General features: G+C 45.8%; 1 long non-coding RNA gene across 1 annotated transcript in view; it reads left to right on the top strand.

Annotated features, from left to right (window-relative positions):
• The window catches only part of LOC126210565 (uncharacterized), a 290,752-nt gene extending 276,074 nt beyond the window's left edge, over positions 1 to 14,678 (top strand). The window contains exon 3 of the long non-coding RNA XR_007540703.1: positions 14,593 to 14,678. This is a non-coding gene — a long non-coding RNA (uncharacterized LOC126210565). The remainder of the gene's footprint in view (positions 1 to 14,592) is intronic.
• The last annotated feature ends 239 nt before the right edge of the window (positions 14,679 to 14,917 follow it).

Raw genomic sequence — 14,917 nt, 5'->3', positions numbered from 1 at the left:
AGACTGAACACTGAAAACAATTATACTTCAGGAAATGAGATTCCAGGCCGAAACGGTGTCTGGAGATGCCCCGAACAGTGGCGGCTTGCCAACGTTACTGTCGTCCGCCATACGACCCGATAACCAAGAGTTACCCTAAAGGATTTTTTCAACTTACTTGCAAATTTAACTCTGACATCTGCTTGACGTTTGACACCAATGAGAATGTTACCAGAGATTCTGATAGCAGGGTTATTGACCCCCTTTCCGAGCTGAAGTCAGTTTTTATGAAAGGTATCGAAGGCCAGGTTCTGACCAGCATCGTGTTTAGTTAGATATCATTTTTGCTTCTGAACTCTAGTGGATTATTTGTAAAAAATTTCATGAGAGAAAAGACGTACATACTGCGATGGTCTAGTTAACATGCAGCGTAACTCCATAGTAGAAGCAGTCTAGAAGACGATCGAAAGTGAGCACCGCATATTATTCTTATTGTATGCTTTTATGCAATGATTTTCTTTCTTAATAAGATACTCCATAGTGCAATGACTTGTTACATTAGCCGGCCGCTGTGGCCGAGCGGTTCTAGGCGCTTCAGTCCGGAACCGCGCTGCTGCTATACGGTCGCAGGTTCGGAACCTGCCTCGGGCATGAATGTGTGTTGTGGTGTCACCGCCAGACACCACACTTGCTAAGTGGTAGCTTTAAATCGGCCGCGGTCCATTAGTACATGTCGGACCCGCGTGTCGCCACTGTCAGTGATCGCAGACCGAGCGCCACCACACGGCAGGTCTCGAGAGACGGACTAGCACTCGCCCCAGTTGTACGGACGACGTAGCTAGCGATGCACACTGACGAAGCCTCGCTCATTTGCAGAGCCGATAGTTAGAATAGCCTTCAGCTAAGTCAATGGCTACGACCTAGCAAGGCGCCATTAGCATTACATAGCTTGTATCTAAATAGTCTCACTTGTATCATCAAGAGCGATGTACCACAAGGATGGATTAAAGTTAAGTATTCCAGGAGCTACGTACTTTTCTTTATAGCATTCATTACGTATCCTGTTTCAGACCTATCTACTAGCCTGCGTGAGTTAACGCGTGCCTTTCGGCTGCTTCCAAGTGACGTGGTTGTCTTACTACGCCACAACATGTGTGATGTCCTTAGGTTTGTTAGGTTTAAGTAGTTCTAAGTCTAGGGGATTCTGGAGAATCCCCTGAACACTTAGTTTAGAGATGTTTCTTTGTGACAGAACAATGTTCAGACACAGGGGCCGCACGTCCGCCTCTTAACACTGTCTGCTCACAACTGACTGGTCTGCACATCTGTTGTTTACAATTGTTAGTTCACGCCGCCACCGTAATCACTGCGCCGACGTCGCTTATACACCAGGAGTGAAATCTGTCTCAGATCTTGCTAGAGTGTCGGTGCACACCAAAACTGAGCTATGTACCTGCCAACTAACATGAATGTTAACTACGCCACTTTATTGTTTCGAGGTGATACTTATAAATTTGTGACTACCCCTGGCAAATGGAGATGTAGGCGTAGAAGAGGTGCCAAGTCGCAAACCACCGAGGTGTGAGATGGGAATGCTAGTTACTGTGGAAAAACCGACCAGTTAACTCCCATGGCAGTATTTGGTTGTGAATAAACGGTTATAACAGCTACTTTTATTCTTTAGAGATAACGCGGTATAAAAGCGAAATAGCAATTTCGCAGAACAGCAGCGCCAAAATTCTTGGGTTTTAAATAAAACGTTTTTTACAACTGATTAGGAAGTTCTGTCGGTTATCAAGATCTTTGAATGATACTTTTACTGATGACGGGAGTCACCTTACAGATCAACACATTATACAGTGCCGTACATTGTTAGCCGCGCGTGCCGTATGCCGCAGTGAATATACCGAAATGAAACTCAGTTTATTTATTGAATATTCATTTTTACTTACAAATTTTCACATTAAATGTTGACAGTGTCCCCCCTGTTGTTGAATACACAGTTCAATTCGTCTAATCATGTTTCTAAACACAAGCTGTAACATTTCTTCTGTAACAGAAGCAGTGGAAGTGGACATTGCAGTTTCCACCTCACAGATGGATTTTGGACGGTTTTTACTGACAGTTTCTTTCGCTGCACCCCAGCAGAAAAAGTCAGGCGGTGTTAGGTCAGGCGATCGAGGAGGCCAAAGCCCCTGTGAAATTATGCGATCACCAAAAACATCAGCAAGCAGTCAAATTGAAACGCGAGCTGTATGCGCGGTTGCACCATCTTCCTGAAAATAATCGCTCAGTATTTCACTTAACACAATGAATGGGTACAGGATATCACTGCAGTATCGTTGTGGGTTTATTGTTTCGTTGAAAAATATGGGACCCACAATCCGACGTCTAGAAATTGCAATCCAAACTCCTAGTTTCACAGAATGAAGTGGTTCCTCATGAATACACAATGGATTTGCAGTACTCTGCATACGATAATTTTCCGAGTTCACTTATCCGGATAAATGAAACCACGCCTCACCAATGAAAAACGTTTCATTAAGAATATCTCTTCCATTTTGTTGAACGAAATTTTTGAACCATTGACAACAATACAGTCTCTTGCCATGATGAGTATTTTTCAGTTCTTGCACGACTGTTACTTTGTATGGGAAGAGTTCTAATTGTTTCCTTACAGCTGTATGGGTCGCTCAGATACTAACATCAATTTACTAGGCGAGCTTTCTAATTGACTTGTTCGGAGTCATGGACATTTTATCGGAACGCTAGGTTGACCACTTCTCGGTGCATCTGTCACTGAACCCGTACTTCGAAATCTGTTAATCAAATGTCGCACAGTATCGCTATGTGGAAGTGTTGTCCCCGGCGGAACTGAATTAAATGTTTGACGAACTGAAACTGTGTACTTACCGCCAGGTTTGAACACTTGTTCAACTAAAAACACACGTTCTTCAATGGTTAGCATTTTAACAGTGACAAAAACGAAACAAACGAACAAAGGATCTAAACTTCAACGTTCATGTCAACACGTAACGACACACACCAATGATACTACTGGCGCAGACTGAGACAAACGAAACAGTGGGATGTTGGGAAAGTCCACTTGAAGGGAAGTAACCCAGGCAGGCGAGCAATCATACGGCACGTGCGGCTAAAAATCATACGGCACTGCGGAGAGACTTTTTGAACACCCCGTAGAAGGCTTGTTTATGAACACACTGGCCAATAAATATTGGCCAATGGATTAATTCGTTGTTGAAATTTTAACTATTGTCATTTAATTTATTCTGGCGAATATTGTATTTTTCCTACTATCTACATTCTTGACTTGCATTTTTTCAAAGAGAATTTTTGATTTTGTCAGCAAAATATCAATTACATTCCAATTCCCTTTGAGAACTGAAAATACATGTATGACTAATAATCCGGCTTTACATTAGAAATGATTGAAGAAAAACGCCACTACAAATTTTACATAAAATTTGTGTGCCATTTCTATACATTAATAAAAGAGAAAGGAAGTTGTGGCAAAAGTAATAAATTGAAAATTTAACAGTTGTAGTAAATCGAGAATACTTTGATCTCATGCAGATTACTAATTGTACAGTGATGAGCCAAAACATTATGGCTACCTGTTTAATAGCGTGTTGTTCCACTATTCAAGCACAGTACCGTACAACAGAGATACTGCCTGGCATGGATACTGTAAGTGGTTTACAGCATTCGGGAAGTATGTGGCACCAGATGGCTACGCACAGATCACTAAATTTCCGCCGGCCGGTGTGACCGAGCGGCTCTAGGCGCTTCAGTCTGAAGTCACGCGACCGCTACGGTCGCAGGTTCGAATCCTGCCTCGGGTATGGATGTGTGTGATGTCCTTAGGTTAGTTAGGTTTAAGTAGTTCTAAGTTCTAGGGGACTGATGACCTCACATGTTATGTCCCATAGTGGTCAGAGCCATTTGAACCACTTGAACTAAACTTCCGAAAATTACGGCATGTTGGTTTACGGACACGCAGCTGTCGCCCGATATGTATTCCAGTGGGTACATACGGATCAGGCACATTTTCTGACCATGACATCAGTGTGAATTCAGTATAATGCCCCTCGAACCACTGTAGCACGATTCTGACCTTGCAACACGGAAGATGTTATTGCCATAGGGGGAGACTTCAAGCACGAAGCGATGCAAGTGTTCTGCAATAATGTTCACGTTGTACACCGAAGTCATGATGCCTTCGATTACTGCCACAGACCGCGTAAAAGGCCATCTCTATGTACCCCATAGCATACGAGGTGTGGCTAGAAAAAAACCGGACTAGTACTGGTGAAACAATAAAACGAATGCAATAAGGCTGAAAGTCGCGTGGCCTGTCACGTGACTCTCGCTCCGCCTACTGCTCGAGTTTCATCTGCCTCCTGCACTCAGTCTGCCCGTGGCGTCTGTTTTAAGTAGTTGACGTTTTGTCTGTGCGTCGGAAAATGTTGAGTGTACAGAAAGAACAGCGTGTTAACATCATATTTTGTTTCAAACTAGGAAAATCTGCGAGTGAAACGTTTGTAATGTTACAACAAGTGTACGGCGATGATTGTTTATCGCGAACACAAGTGTTTGAGTGGTTTAAACGATTTAAAGATGGCCGCGAAGACACAGTGATGACACTCGCACTGGCAGACCATTGTCAGCAAAAACTGATGCAAACATTGAAAAAATCGGTAAACTTGTTCGACACTTTCCTTGTCAACTCCTGTTAACTCAGACACTGCTCTGGTTGTTAAACGGCGATCTTGTCGAACAAGTTTACCGATTTTTTCAATGTTTGCATCAGTTTTTGCTGACAAAGGTCTGCCAGTGCGAGCGTCATCACTGGTATCTTCGCGGCCATCTTTAAATCGTTTAAACCACTCAAACACTTGTGTTCGCGATAAACAATCATCGCCGTACACTTGTTGTAACATTACAAACGTTTCACTTGCAGATTTTCCTAGTTTGAAACAAAATTTGATGTTAACACGCTGTTCTTTCTGTACACTAAGCATTTTCCGACGTCAACTACTTAAAACAGACGCCACGGGCAGACTGAGTGCAGGAGGCAGATGAAACTCGAGCAGTAGGCGGAGCGAGAGTCACGTGACAGGCCACGCGACTTTCAGCCTTATTGCATTCGTTTTATTGTTTCACCAGTACTAGTCCGGTTTTTTTCTAGCCACACCTCGTAATTCTGACGTCACCGGGCTGCATCTGTGGCGCGATGCATATTTCGTGTAGCCCTTTGCCTGGATGACGCCGTGTAAGGACCCAGACATAGATTCGTTGTAACAACGAATGCGATTCATTCGACAAGCGAGACGTTACTATTGATCCACGGTGACAACTCAGTGATGCTGTGCGCACTACAGTCATACCAGACGATGTCGTTTCGTGAACACAGGAATACGTAGGGGTCTTGTGATGTGGAGCTCCATGTACTACAATGGCCTTTGAACGGTGCGCTCCGAAACACTTGTGCCTACACCAGCATTGTCGTCAGAGCCGCCACAGATCGCTGCCTATCCTGGATTACACAGTGGGGGATCCTCCGACGTTTCGTGATGAGACCTGGCCGTGCAATGCCATACGGCCTACTCGTCATCCCACCATCCTTTAACCACTTTCCGCAGGTGCTCACGACAGTAGTACGCAAACGGACGAGCAGCTTCGCCGTATCAGAGATTCTCATTTCCAGCCTCAGCGCCACAACAATGTGCTCCTTGTCAGCTTATACCAGGGTTGTCCAGAAAGTAAGTTCCGATCGGTCGCGAAATGGAAACCACAGTGAAAACCAGAAACGTTTTGTTTGCAATAGTTAGCTACGCCTTCCTCCTACTTCTCTACATAGTCGCCTCTCCAACTTTGAGTTTTGTCGTAATGTTGTATCTACTTTCCAATATCCTCGTCATAGAAAGCAGCCGCCTGTGCTTTCGGCCAGTTATCTGCACTGGTCTGCAGCTCGTTGTCTGTGGAAAAATTTGGTCTTCATAGCCAGCGGTTCTCGTGAGCAGAGATGAGACTCAGGGGGAGCCAATTACGGATTGTATTGTGGGTGATCAAACACTTCTCATCGGAAACGCTGCGAGAGCGTCTTCATTGCCCCTGCAGTGTGCGGCCGATACTTTCCGGCCAGCTCTTTGACATCTTTAAAGTTTTGACCTTTAAGCGGGAGGAGACAATCATAAGCTTGATGAAGGTGGTCCATTGTTATGAGACTCGCAGGCCCTTCGTTGCAAATTCGCGCATTATCGAAGACAGTCATCCCTACGGTCGCACTGCATTGAATAATCCCTTTACCGATGTATGGCTGTTCATAGAGGAATATTTTGTACTTAATGATTAAATATTTTCCTCTATTCTTGTTCGGTAATTATACGTAAGGGTTCTCTACAAAAAATTTCTTCAACGTGTCAACAGAGTGGGAAATAAAACCCTGGTCCACTCCAGTGGAGCTGGTTCGTCTGATAATGCGAGCATAGTCCACTGAAACAAAAACTCTTTCCATCTTCCTTAAACACTTTTCTATATTACCGAACGCTCTGTCGCATGGCGTAAAGCTGTGGCCCGGTTCTGGGAATTGATGAACGATCTTCGTAAAGCGGCCACTTTGCACAAGGTAAAACAGGTACTGCGTTAACGAATGATTTTTATTTTGTGAGACACAGTTATCGGAAATAAGTAAAGAATTTTGATATCATCTGTTAGAACGTGGTTGATGTAGTGATGTATAAAACTTATTGGCTCATTGGGCGTCTTTTTCCCGCAGTATCATCATAGAGATACAAATGATGTTTTACAGTCTTACCAGACGAAATCGTAAAGTTATAGACCCACAACTGGCGTTTATAAAATGCGTCCCCAGAAGGAACTTTGGGGAGAGGCATATTTTGTTGGTAGTCGAAGCACAGCATCTCAGTGTCATTATCACATAGTGCAAGTGCCATCTTGTCTTTAATATCTTGATAAAACGAATACCCCCGACTTTGATGAAGTAGCTCGGCATCCTGGAGCTCCTTACGTCTCTCTTCTGGGATAGAAGAGGCACTGAGTTCCTTTTGTATGTTGTCACACTTTTGACACGTGTCCGATCTTAGGCGCCCGAATCGGATGTTAAAGTGTGTCTTGAAGTATCGAAAGTAAAGATCATATTCTGGTGGAGATTCAGGGTGCTTCTCCACGTACAAACGATGCATTGCTTTGACAGTGAGGTCGCCAGGCAAGTATTGTCTATTGCCATTGTCTCGCCGACTGTAATGCGATTCTCGCCTAGGAAAACTGTCAATGTGACAATGGACCATTTGCACAGTTTCATCTGGCATTTTGTTGGGTCTTTTATTATGCTTTCCCTTACCATCTGGTTTTGGTGTGACAGATCCGTCAAAAGAAAGTTGCTTTGCGATGTTTTCGGGACACACCATGCAGCGACGCAAATTTTTTTTCTACAGACTCTTCCATTACTCTCACCGACTCGAACTGTATAAACATTTGGAAACGCCCTGGGCTTTCCTGTTCCACTTTTTGGTTCAAATGGCTCTGAGCACTATGGGACTCAACATCTTAGGTCATAACTCCCCTAGAACTTAGAACTACTTAAACCTAACTAACCTAAGGACATCACACACATCCATGCCCGAGGCAGGATTCGAACCTGCGACCGTAGCAGTCCCGCGGTTCCGGACTGCAGCGCCAGAACCGTACGGCCACCGCGGCCGGCCCACTTTTTGGCCTATTTCTTTTAACAAGTAAAACTTTAATGCAACCAGCTAAATACACATCGTTAGGCCATTAAAAGCATTAATAATACGATGCCTTGCTTCAACGTCAAATTTAGTAAAACACTTATATTTGCAACTGCAACTATTACCTGTAGTCCGCCGAGGCATGTTTTTTCCACTCGTGCTCTTGTACTCCTTTCCGTCAACCTTCCGCTTTTTTCCTATGTTCCGTTCCCATTGTTCCTTGTGCGATCCTTTCTTCCTCTTCAGTGGTCCAACAACTGCGTCTCTGCTTCTTGAATCTTCCTCTGAATCAGTAGAAGGCTCATCTCCACCAGGCTCGTAGTTTTCTGAAGAGTCACAGTTGAACGCTCCTTCCTCTTCTGATTCACTCATATTGACAGAAACCGTGAAATCAAATGACGATGCAGTCACAAAACAGACCGTAAACCTGATAAAAAATATCCCTCACAGAGAACGCGCTATGTTTACACCGGGCTGCTGAACAGTACGTAACACAACCCCCTTCGAGCTATTGTTTGGGGGAAGAACGAGGCAGCTCCCGGAGCTCCAGCTGTTGGAATTCTCTGAAACTAGTGGGTGGAGCCGCCTCTTCCTTGCACCAACCGAAGGGGCTTTTTTCTGTATGTGATAGAATGTTCAACTCGATAGAGCCAAAAAGTGGAGCTACCCCTCAATTGGCATGAAGAAGGAACTGCTCGACAGTTGTGTTATGCGGGCTGCATGACACAGGCGAAATCTCTAACCAGGCCCTCTATACTTGGCGGGAGACGCTATTCCCTACCCGTCTTTAAGTGCTCACTGTTCACTCAAAACTGAAAAGAGCACCGCGACACGATCGACGGACATACTAGAGACACTGCCCAACACATCTGTGCAAAGCTTTACCGGATTTTCCCAGTGGTGACCGATTGAAACTTAGTTTCTGGACAACACTCGTATCACTGGATTTCCACATTTGCGGGCCGTATCTTCGCTGAAATGAGTGTCCATTCCTCTCTCTTCCGCTTAAAGACATTCCTTACTGCGTCACGTACCCGCAACACGACCAGGACGCATTCAACCTGGCGCTGGACATCGGTCGTAATCTATTGGTTCATCAGTCTACTATTCCACGTTGGGAGCCAATAATTAAGTGACACAAATAATGAAATAGAATCAAAAAGCAAAAGGTTTTGAGATTATGGGATCGATAAGCAAGCGGAGAAAACTGTTTGAATGATTAAAAGATGAAATGATTGCATTTACACAAAAATTGCAAATTTCAGGTCCAATTTGACTGGGTGAGGACATGGCTAATTTATTAAGGGAAAGGAGGGGGAACGAATCATCTCACCCTTCTTCGTGCCCATTCGTCGTGTGGTGACGACGGCGGCAGACGGTGTGTTGGGGTGGCTCGTAGACAGCTCTCACCGGCGATCCGCTACTTTACGCCAGGGCGCAGCTACGGGCTCTGCGTTGGCTGTGTATTGCGTGGCCGAAGCCGTGATGTCGCGGTATCGGAAGACGGACTTAGGCGATAGATGGAGGAGCCCCAATGTCCTATTGCTTCCGCGTTGTCTCACCGCCTCCCCATCAAAAAGAAACCTTTACTACAACTATTTAAAAAAGCTGATGAAAATGCTCTAAGCGCCTTTGTAAGAGACAGTCTCCACTCCTTCCGATCTGATCATGTAAGCGTAGAAAAGATGTGGAATGTTTTCAGAGAGATAATATCAACAACAATTGAGAGATATATACCACATAAATTAATAAGTGACAGTAATGATCCCCCATGGTTCACAAAACGGGTCAGATCGCTGTTGCAGAAGCAACGATAAAAGCACGCCAAATTAAAAAAAACACAAAATCCCCAAGATTGTCAAAGTTTTGCAGAAGTTCGACATATAGCGCGTGGTTCAATGCGAGATGCTTTTAACAACTTCCACAACGAAACTATGTCTCGAAATCTGGCAAAAAAACCAAAGAAATTCTGGTCATACATAAAGCACACCAGTGGCAAGACGCAATCAATACCTTCATTGCGCGATAACAACGGTGAAGTCACTGATAACAGTGCCACAAAGGCAGAGTTGTTAAACGCGGTATTCCGAAACTCCTTCACCAAAGAAGACGAAGTAAATATTCCTGCATTCCAATGAAGAACAACTGCCAAGATGAGAAACATAGAAGTAGATATCCACAGTGTAGCAAAGCAGCTTAAAGCACTTAATAGAGGCAAGGCCTCCGGTTCAGACTGTATACCAGTCAGGTCCCTTTCAGAATATGCTGATACAACAGCTCCATATTTAGAAATTATATACAACCGCTCGCTCACAGAAAGATCCGTACCTAAAGACTGGAAAATTGCCCAAGTCACACCAACACCCAAAAAGGGAAATAGGAGTAATCCGATGAATTACAAGCCCATATCACTAACGTCGATCTGCAGTAGGGTTTCGGAAGATATACTGTGCTCGAACATTATGAAGTACCTCTAAGAAAAAGATTTATTGACATATAGTCAGTACGGATTCAGAAAACTTCATTATCGTGAAACACAACTAGCTCTTTATACTCATGAAGTAATAAATGCTATCGATAGGGGATGTCAAATTGATTCCATATTTTTAGATTTCCTGAAGGCTTTCGACACCGTTCCTCACAAGCTTCTTCTAACCAAACTGCGTGCCTATGGAATATCGCCTCAGCTGCGCGACTGGATTCGTCATTTCCTGTCACAAAGGTCACAATTCGTAGTAATAGACGAAAAGTCATCGAGTAAGACAAAAGTAATATCCGGCGTACCAAAAGGAAGTGTTATACGCCATCTATTGTTCCTGATCTATATTAACGACAAAGGAGACAATGTGAGTAGCCGTCTTAGACTGTTTGCAGATGATGCTGTCATTTGCCGTCTTATAAAGTCATCAGATGACTAAAATGTGTTGCACAATTATTTAGATGAGATATCTGTTTGGTACGAAAAGTGGCAATTGACTTTGAAGAAAGAAAAGTTCGAAGTTATTCACATGAGTACTAAATGAAACCCGCTAAATTTCGATTGCGCGATAAGTCACACAAACTTGATTGCTGTAAATTCAGCTAAATACTTAGAGATTACAATTACAAATAACCTAAATTGGAACGATCACATAGATAATATTGTGGGTAGAGCAAACCAAAGACTGCGATTCATTGGCAGAACACTTACAAGGTGCAACATGTCTACTAAAGAGACTGCTTACACTACGCTTGTCCTCCCTGTCTGCAGTATTGCTGTGCGGTGTGGGATCCGTATCAGGTGGGACTGACGGATGACGTCGAAAAAGTACAAAGAAGGGCAGCTCGTTTTGTATTATCGCGAAATAGGGGACATAATGCCACAGACACGATACGTGAATTCGAGTGGCAATCATTAAAACAAAGGCGTTTCTCGTTGCGACGGGATCTTCTCATGAAATTTCAATCACCAGTTATCCTCTCCGATTGCGAAAACATCTGTTGGCACCCCTCTACATAGGGAGAAATGCTTATCACGATAAAATAAGAGAAATCAGAGCTCGCACAGAAAAATTCAAGTGCTCGTTTTTCCCGCGCGCCGTTCGAGAGTCGATCGGTAGAGAGGCAGCTTGAAGGTGGTTCATTGAACTCTCTGCCAGACACTTCATTGTGAATAGCAGAGTAATCACGTAGGTGTAGATGTTGAAACGTATAATGCGAGAGTCTGAGAGAGTGTTAGAATTTTTTCAATATTTGTTCGATCTCTTTACGTTGATGCATAAGTCCGTAGCGTTCATATTTTATACACTCCTGGAAATTGAAATAAGAACACCGTGAATTCATTGTCCCAGGAAGGGGAAACTTTATTGACACATTCCTGGGGTCAGATACATCACATGATCACACTGACAGAACCACAGGCACATAGACACAGGCAACAGAGCATGCACAATGTCGGCACTAGTACAGTGTATATCCACCTTTCGCAGCAATGCAGGCTGCTATTCTCCCATGGAGACGATCGTAGAGATGCTGGATGTAGTCCTGTGGAACGGCTTGCCATGCCATTTCCACCTGGCGCCTCAGTTGGACCAGCGTTCGTGCTGGACGTGCAGACCGCGTGAGACGACGCTTCATCCAGTCCCAAACATGCTCAATGGGGGACAGATCCGGAGATCTTGCTGGCCAGGGTAGTTGACTTACACCTTCTAGAGCACGTTGGGTGGCACGGGATACATGCGGACGTGCATTGTCCTGTTGGAACAGCAAGTTCCCTTGCCGGTCTAGGAATGGTAGAACGATGGGTTCGATGACGGTTTGGATGTACCGTGCACTATTCAGTGTCCCCTCGACGATCACCAGTGGTGTACGGCCAGTGTAGGAGATCGTTCCCCACACCATGATGCCGGGTGTTGGCCCTGTGTGCCTCGGTCGTATGCAGTCCTGATTGTGGCGCTCACCTGCACGGCGCCAAACACGCATACGACCATCATTGGCACCAAGGCAGAAGCGACTCTCATCGCTGAAGACGACACGTCTCCATTCGTCCCTCCATTCACGCCTGTCACGACACCACTGGAGGCGGGCTGCACGATGTTGGGGCGTGAGCGGAAGACGGCCTAACGGTGTGCGGGACCGTAGCCCAGCTTCATGGAGACGGTTGCGAATGGTCCTCGCCGATACCCCAGGAGCAACAGTGTCCCTAATTTGCTGGGAAGTGGCGGTGCGGTCCCCTACGGCACTGCGTAGGATCCTACGGTCTTGGCGTGCATCCGTGCGTCGCTGCGATCCGGTCCCAGGTCGACGGGCACGTGCACCTTCCGCCGACCACTGGCGACAACATCGATGTACTGTGGAGACCTCACGCCCCACGTGTTGAGCAATTCGGCGGTACGTCCACCCGGCCTCCCGCATGCCCACTATACGCCCTCGCTCAAAGTCCGTCAACTACACATACGGTTCACGTCCACGCTGTCGCGGCATGCTACCAGTGTTAAAGACTGCGATGGAGCTGCGTATGCCACGGCAAACTGGCTGACACTGACGGCGGCGGTGCACAAATGCTGCGCAGCTAGCGCCATTCGACGGCCAACACCGCGGTTCCTGGTGTGTCCGCTGTGCCGTGAGTGTGATCATTGCTTGTACAGCCCTCTCGCAGTGTCCGGAGCAAGTATGGTGGGTCTGACACACCGGTGTCAATGTGTTCTTTTTTCCATTTCCAGGAGTGTACATTGGTATTCCGCTTGCTACAACTTTATTTGTCGGAAGTCCTTTTTAATTTGTAGTTCACTGTTGTTTTGTTATGTGAGTTTACCTATTGTCATTTTGACATCTGGATATAGTGAGTGGAGCTGTGGTTGCTGGAAAATGGAGTGCCAAATGGAGAAATCAGAACATTTCCCACCTGTTCGTCTGTTTCAGTTCAGTAAAGAGGTAACAGTTGCAGAAGGAGTCAGAAATATTTGCGCCGTGAATGGGAATAAAGCCATTGGACAGAGCACGGCAAGAAAAGGGTTTCCTCGTTTTGACTCTCCACGTTCAGGAAGACCTTCGGGGTTTCATGAAGATCGTTTAAAAGCATTAATCCACAACGTTCCACGTCAGTGTACTCGAGAACCGGTAAATGTGTTGAACCGTGATCATTCCACCATTGTGCGACATTTTCATGTGATGGGAAGGCTCAAAAATCGGGTGAATGGGTACCGCAAGCTCTAAGGCAACATGACAAATGTCAGCAGGTGGCCATACGTGGTTCTCTGCTTGCTCGTTATTAATTGGCTCGTGAACAAGAACGATGATTCCTATCCTGTATCGTTCCTGGGGACACGAAATGGTGTCTTTATACTAACTTAAGGAAGAGAAAGGAATGGTCAAGCCCAAACAAAGCAGTAAAAATGGTTCAAACGGCTCTGAGCACTATGGGACTTAACTTCTGAGGCCATCAGTCCCCTAGAACTCAGAACTACTTAAACCTAACTAACCTAAGGACATCACATATCCACGCCCGAGGTAGGATTCGAACCTGCGACCGTAGCAGTCGCGCAGTTCCTGACTGTAGCGCCTAGAACCGATCTGCTACCCCGGCCGGCTGTGCCAGGAGTAAATGGCCTTCCTTGTTGGTGGCTTCTTACCGTACCTGATTCTAAACATCCATTGAACAGCTGTAGCACGCTTTTTTTTGTCGAACTCCAACACACAGAAAGCTCGCTCCGCTCCTGAACTCGTCATGTTTGACTATCGGCAAATTACCAAACTACGCTGTGGCGGTACACATGACAAAAAAAAGTTTCAGAGTTTCTCTTCAAAATGACATATGTATGATATCTGTACAACGTTTGGCTTTTGTGCAATAAATAATTGAAAGTGTTCCCGGACTTAATGTACACCCTTACTCTTCTATTAATTTTTCTCAAACAATTTCACTAAATAAATGAAATAAATAAAATATGTTATTGATAACTAAAGTCTCTGCTATTAGTATCGGTTTTGTTTATTAAACTTACGGATAAACGCTACGAACTTATGCTCCGACGTGATATATTGCTGGAAATAAAAGTAGTAAAAAACCGAAGATCGGTTAATTCAGAAACCGGATATTGTGAGTGCTTTTGAAAAAAAAAAAAAAAGGCTCTAAGCAGTATGGGACTTAACATCTGAGGTCATCAGTCCCCTAAGAACTACTTAAACCTAACTAACGTAAGGACATCACACACACCCATGCCCGAGGCAGGATTCGAACCTGCGACCGTCGCAGCAGCGCAGTTCTGGAGTGAAGCGCCTAGAACCGCTCAGCCACAGCGGCCGGCATGCGTTTGAAGGTCAGGTGAAACAAAGCGGTACATTTGAAACCCGGCTGTTGCAGCGCCGCCCGCCGCCGGCAGCAGGTGGTGTTCGCCGTCCGCTGGGTGATGGCGCGACGCCGCACCGTGCTCTGTGCATGCGTCTGCCTGGCGGCGCTGGGCGTCGCGGCGCTGGCGTCTGGCGCGCTGCTGGCCGCGCTGCTGGGCCCGCCCCCGACGCCACCCCCGCGGGCGCCGCCGCCGCCGCCTCCGCGACTGCCGCCCCCGCCGCCCCCCGGGCTCCACGACGACCTCGTGCTGGAGCGCGCCAGGCCGCCTCTGCGTCCGCAGGTACGGCCCGGCCCGGTCCGGTGGTCACCGCCGCCTCACTCGCTGCTCCCTCCACTA

This window comes from Schistocerca nitens, chromosome 10 (genome assembly GCF_023898315.1).
Source record: "Schistocerca nitens isolate TAMUIC-IGC-003100 chromosome 10, iqSchNite1.1, whole genome shotgun sequence".
Taxonomy (NCBI): Eukaryota; Metazoa; Arthropoda; class Insecta; order Orthoptera; family Acrididae; genus Schistocerca; species Schistocerca nitens.
Note: the sequence above shows the minus strand (reverse complement) of the source record. Positions and strands in the feature narration are given on the sequence as shown.